Source organism: Mauremys reevesii, linkage group 13 (genome assembly GCF_016161935.1).
Source record: "Mauremys reevesii isolate NIE-2019 linkage group 13, ASM1616193v1, whole genome shotgun sequence".
Taxonomy (NCBI): Eukaryota; Metazoa; Chordata; order Testudines; family Geoemydidae; genus Mauremys; species Mauremys reevesii.
This window is the reverse complement of record NC_052635.1, coordinates 1,780,456-1,786,455: the sequence shown is the minus strand read 5'-3', so window position 1 is coordinate 1,786,455 and position 6,000 is coordinate 1,780,456.

The window sequence follows — 6,000 nt, the reverse complement described above, 5'->3', positions numbered from 1 at the left end:
CTTTGGTACAGCACCTTCGTTCTGCCCAATTGCCCTGTTGTGGTCCATCTCATAAGGGCTGCCTACCAATTCCCCCACCGGGAGCAAAAGGTTTCTATGCACGGTCTTTGTCTGCCCTGGACCCTCTTCAGGTTTGATCTTGTAGACCGGCAGGTCTCTAGCTTTTCCATCACCAAGTAAGGTATTGCTTTCCATCTGTCAGCTATCTTGTGTTTGCCAGCAATACCCAAATTTCGCAGCAGGACTCTGTCCCCTGGCTGGAGCTCTTGCAGACGTACTCTAGAATCATATCGATGTTTGTTGCGGTCTGCATTCTTCCGAGCTGCAGATGTAGCTAAGTGGTAAGCATCCCGCAGCTTTTCTCGTAGTCGGGATACATATTGCTGATGGGTTTCATAGCTATCGCCATCCTCTGATACACCAAAGCACAGGTCTATGGGTAATCTTGGTTCTCGCCCAAACATCAAGAGATATGGGGTGACTCCCGTAGCATCGTTCTTGGTGGCGTTGTAGGCGTGCACCAGAAATGCAACATGTTGGCTCCAGGTTGCCTTCTGCTCTGGCCGCAAAGTCCCTAACATATCTAACAGGGTTCGGTTGAACCTCTCTGGCTGAGGGTCACCCTGCGGGTGATACGGCGTTGTCCTCGACTTTTTAATTCCTGCTATCCTCAGCACCTCCTTCAGAAGGTGACTCAAAGTCTCGTCCTGATCCGAGTGTATCCGGGCTGGGAATCCATAAACTGAGAAATATTTTTCCCATAGTACTCGAGCGACAGTGGTGGCCTTCTGATCACGTGTGGGATATGCCTGCGCATATCGCGTGTAATGGTCGGTCACTACTAGAATGTTCCCAATATTCCTTTTGTCCACTTCTAAAGACAAGAAATCAATGCATACCAGCTCCAGAGGTTTATTGCTGGTGATGTTCTTCAGATATGCAGCCCTCGTGGGCAGAGTTTTCCTTTGAACACATCGAGCGCAGGTCTCACATTTTCTGCGAACATCTTCAGCCATCCGGGGCCAATAGAACCTACTGCGGGTAAGTTCCAGGGTCCTCTCCATCCCTAAATGTCCAAAGTCATCATGCAGGGCCCTCATGGCCAGGCCTCTGTACTCTTTCGGCAGCACTAGTTGGTTCCGTTGCCTTTGTAGAGGATCTGTGATCACGCGTGTAGCACTCCCTGAATCAGTTTTAGCTTGGTCCATTCTCTCAATAGTAGTTTGCCCTCTGGGGTAGGTGGGACAACCGCAGCTGGGCCTCGCCCTCCCTTTGGCAAGTAGTGTATCACGAATGTCAATATCTTGCAGCTGGGCTTCCTGCCAGTCAGCCGCATTGAGCACGGGCAAGGGAGATTGGTCCAAAGCAATATAGTTCACCGAAGCAGAAGGCACGCATTCAGGGGGCAGGCCCAGAGCTTCAGCAACGCATCCATGAAGGCTCTCATGGGCCTCCGGCTCTCTGCGACTCACGCTGCAAATAGCTCTCACTCCATCCGTGGGTATCACAGCAACTCCTGGTGCTTGTGGACGCCTGGACAATGCATCTGCATCTACATTGCTTCTCCCTGATCGGTATTGAATGCTGAAGTCATAGCTAGCCAAAGCGGCCACCCATCTTTGCCCTGTAGCATCCAGTTTAGCACTTGTTAATACATAAGTCAGTGGGTTGTTGTCTGTCCACACCTGGAACTGAGCACCATACAAGTAGTCTCGAAATTTCTCAGTGATGGCCCATTTCAAGGCCAAGAACTCCAGCTTGTGAGTGGGATAGCGTGTTTCACTATCAGACAGTCCTCGGCTGGCAAAGGCTACAGGTTTACGCGTGCCTTCCATCTCCTGGTACAGTACTGCTCCCAGACCCTCCAAACTGGCATCAGTATGCAGGATGAATGGCTTGCTTGGGTCAGCAAAGACTAGGACAGGGGCATGAGTTAGGCAAGTAATGATTTCTCGAAAAGCCCTTTCACATCTCTCATTCCACCGTGGCCCAAAGGGTTCGAAGGGGCCATAGCGTCTGTGCACAGAAGGCCCTTTATTCTTGGTCTTAGATTTGTTCTTGCTGGACTGATATCCCCTGGTAAGATCATTGAGGGGTTTTACAATTGTAGCATAGTTTTTCACAAATCTACGGTAGTAGCCACTAAACCCAAGGAAAGTCTTGAGTTCTCTGTAGTTGCTTGGACGTGGCCATGTAGTGAGTGCTTCTATTTTATCAGGATCAGTACTCACACCCTCTTGGGACACGATGTGGCCCACATACTTCACCGAGGTCCTGCAGAACTGGCATTTGTCAATTGAAAGCTTTAAACCATAATCCTCCAACCTAACAAGCACTTTAAGAAGTCTTTCTTCATGCTCTTCCAAAGTTCTTCCAAACACAATCAAGTCATCCAAATAAACTAACACTTGCAGTAAATTCATGTCTCCCACAACTTTCTCCATAAGACGCTGAAATGTGGCAGGTGCTCCAGAAATCCCCTGGGGCATGCGTTCGAACTGATAAAACCCTAATGGGCAGATGAAGGCTGTCTTTTCCTTATCTTCTTCACCCAGAGGATCTGGTAGTATCCACTCCGAAGATCCAACACAGAGAACCACTGGCTTCCCAGCAAACAGTCTAAAGCATCTTGGACTCGAGGCATTGTGTACTGGTCAACCACAGTACGGCGGTTTAGGGTGCGGTAGTCAATACACATCCGGATTTTCCCATTCTTTTTACGGACCACCACAATGGGTGAGGCGTATGAGCTGCGGGACTCTGTAATGATGCCATTTGCAGCCAGCTCTTGAAGATGTTGTCGCACATCTTCCATCTCGGAGAGAGCAAGCCTCCTAGATCTCTCTCTGAAAGGTCGGGAGTCATGTAGTCTGATGTTGTGCTCTACTCCTTTTGCACATCCCACATCCCACTCATGCAGTGAGAATACCTTGGGCCTTTCACAAAGTTTCCTCCTCAGGCGATCTTTCCACTCCTCCGACAATGGTGAATCTCCAAAGTCAAACTTTGCTGGGTCTATTGTTGGAACTTGAGTCTCGCACTGGGGTTTCACAATTGATTCAGGCTCGAAGAGGTCTGCTATCTTTTGTCCTTGCTTCACAACAACATCTCGACTTGTTTCATTAGCAATCAGTATAGTCACCTTTTCCTGGGCTTCAGCAGGTAGGGTTATGACTCCACTGGGGACCAGCACTCCTTCCGGGAGCTCTCCTTCAACTGGCTGCTCTATCATTGCTAATGCCCCTTTACTGCCTTTCAGCCTGGTACTCATGACAAGCACCTCTTGCTCTGTCCTTGCAGGTACTACTAAGGGGGTTGTGCCCATGTACTTCAGTGCTCCAATCGGCAGCTCAGATGTCTCCTTTTTAGCGCTCTCAATCTTCCTATAGGCTTCAGCACAAAGCGTATGGATCATCAGGGTACTCAGGTACTGGTCCCCAGCCCGTCGTCTGCAGTAATCCGCAAGCACCTTGAAGAGACTGGAGTTGGTCCCTATCAGCACAGACACATCAGAGGTCCCTTTAGGGTCAGGGCATATTAAGGCAGCTGTGTCTACCTCTTCCCTTACCCCAGCAACCTCCTCTGGGAATTCAAGGTGCACTATGACATACCCTTGATAGGGGTATTCATCCATGCTGAGGCCACACAGACCAATGCCAGTCAGTGGCTGTATAGGCAGGTGCCTAAGCATCTGTTGGTAGAATGACTGAAATATAATAGTCACTTGAGATCCAGTGTCAAGCACGGCTTTACACTCCGCCCCTTCAATCCTCACCATGACCTCTGCTCGAGGCCCTATCAGTCCTGCAGGGATCCCAGCTGGACGGTCTCTTCTGGGGGAATCTTCAAATCCTGTAGGCCTAGGTGGTCTCCGTTCCCAGACCTTCTGACAGCTACTGGGTCTCTCCCAACTGATCCTCAGCTTTTCATATACTAAGGAGGGGTTCTCTTCCTTATGGCAGTTAGCAGCACTGTGCCCATCCTGACCACACCGGTAGCAAAAGAATTGTCCTTTCCCCCTTCGCCGGGGTGCGATAGTGGCTCTAGATATTGACTTCTCCATTGTCACAGTCTGAGGCTCCTTATTCCTGGAAATCTTAGCTCGGTCAATGGTGCTTTGCAGCTCAGCTATCCGTTCCGTCAGGACCTGCATTTGTTGGGCAAGTTCCTCTGTGGTGCTCACCATCAGTACACTGGCCATTTGCAGTGGCGTTGTGCTGGCTGGTTCCAATGTTTGGGCTTCCCAACACTCGCTGGCAGCCTGCCTTTCTTCCTCTTCCCTGACCTCCTTTATCAGCTGGGAGTAACTGGGGGGATGATCCTGCCGTTCTCTTAGTCGGAGATGAAGTAGAATCGGGTTCTGATACTGAGTCCCTCTTACAACTTGAGCCAGTCTGGTCTGATCCATCTGCTCAGCAGTCACTGCTCCCCTCATAACAGCTCTCTGAAGTAGTCTCTCCAGCCTCTGTATATAGGCTGAAATTTTCTCACCCCTTTCCTGTCGGGAATCAAGGAATTTACAGTAACTGTCTTCAGGGCTCTCTACGCTCCCAAAGGTATTATCAAGGGCCTCTAGGCAGTCCTTCACACTGACCTTAGGGTCAATGAGCTTCAGGGTGCGAAGTACATCTAATGCTGGGCCACTAAGGCTCTCTATTAGACACCTTCGCTTTTCTACATCAGGTACGGCCCACTCCCGCAGCATTTCAGTGGTATGCTCCAACCAGGGTTCAAACTCCTCTTCCCCAGCAAATAACCTTAACTTACGACAAGAGTTTGACGTAGCATAGGCCAACACAATCTTTTCCAATATATGCCCCAGTGCTTGTGCCCAATCATTGGCTGAAGCTGCCGTCCCTGAGCTAGAAGCTGCAGGACTGGGGCCCAACAAACCCGACATATTAGCCATTATACAAACAGTAATTCCCTCAAAATATAAAGACAATTGTTTCCCAATACAGTGGAACACTCAACAGGTGCTTGCGAGGGGTACTGACCCAGGGATCCCGGACGAGCCCCCAAAAATGTAACCCTTCTGCCCCTCTGAGTTGGCAGCAACAAGGGCCGGGTTCAGTATCCAGGGGTTCCGTTTCAATAACGCAATGCAAAACCGGCTCGAGCCCCCACCCAGTGACCTGGGACAATTACCTACCACCCCCCCGGGCGCCTCCAGGAGGCAATACTTCCCACTCACAAGCACGAAGTCTGAGTGTAGCAAAATCCTTTTAATAAAGGAGGAACAAACCAGAAGCAAAACCCCCCTCCAAGTACATTTGGCACTGTCCTTAGGGTCTTAAGTCCAATCACCCCAAAGTCCAACAACCCAAAAGTCTCAGTCTCTGGTCAGTGCCACCCCAGAGTTCAAAAGTTTATCTGCAGAGTTTTACCCCCCCCCAGCCTGGGTGGAAATGGGGGGAGGGGTCGCACACACAGGGTGCTAAGGGACACCTTACGTGGGCCAGGGCCGACTGCCCCGCTTCTCCGTGGAGTTCTGCTGCAGCCTTCACCACGACTGGCTCCACTCCACCAGCTGTGCCGCTCCTCCAGCAGACCCGTGAACCACGTCAGCCGTCCCCCACAAACCGCTCCACACTGCTCACTGTTCCATGGGCTGCTCCAACGTGCTGCAGACTGCTCCACTCTGCCAGCTGCTTGGTGATAGATCTTCAGGCTCTCCTACTACTTAACACAGCACTCAGTGATTTCCGCTCAGTAAGCTTAGTTCTTTTAGTGACTTCAGCTCTTAGTGATTTCAACTTGTAGTAGGAGAGCCCCAGTGCCACATGGCCCAATGTGAATCCAGGTCAGCAACCTCTAGATAGACTCCTAAAGGATTCAAAATTAGCTCTGCTCTTTAACAGTGGAGAGAGGAGGAAGTGCAATTGGTGTTCCAGGCCCTCAAAAGGGGCCCATACCATCAGGTACACACACCAGTCCCCACCCTCTCTCCCTTCACTGGGTTTTGGAACCCATGTCCCTTGGCTAGCAAGTACTATTTAA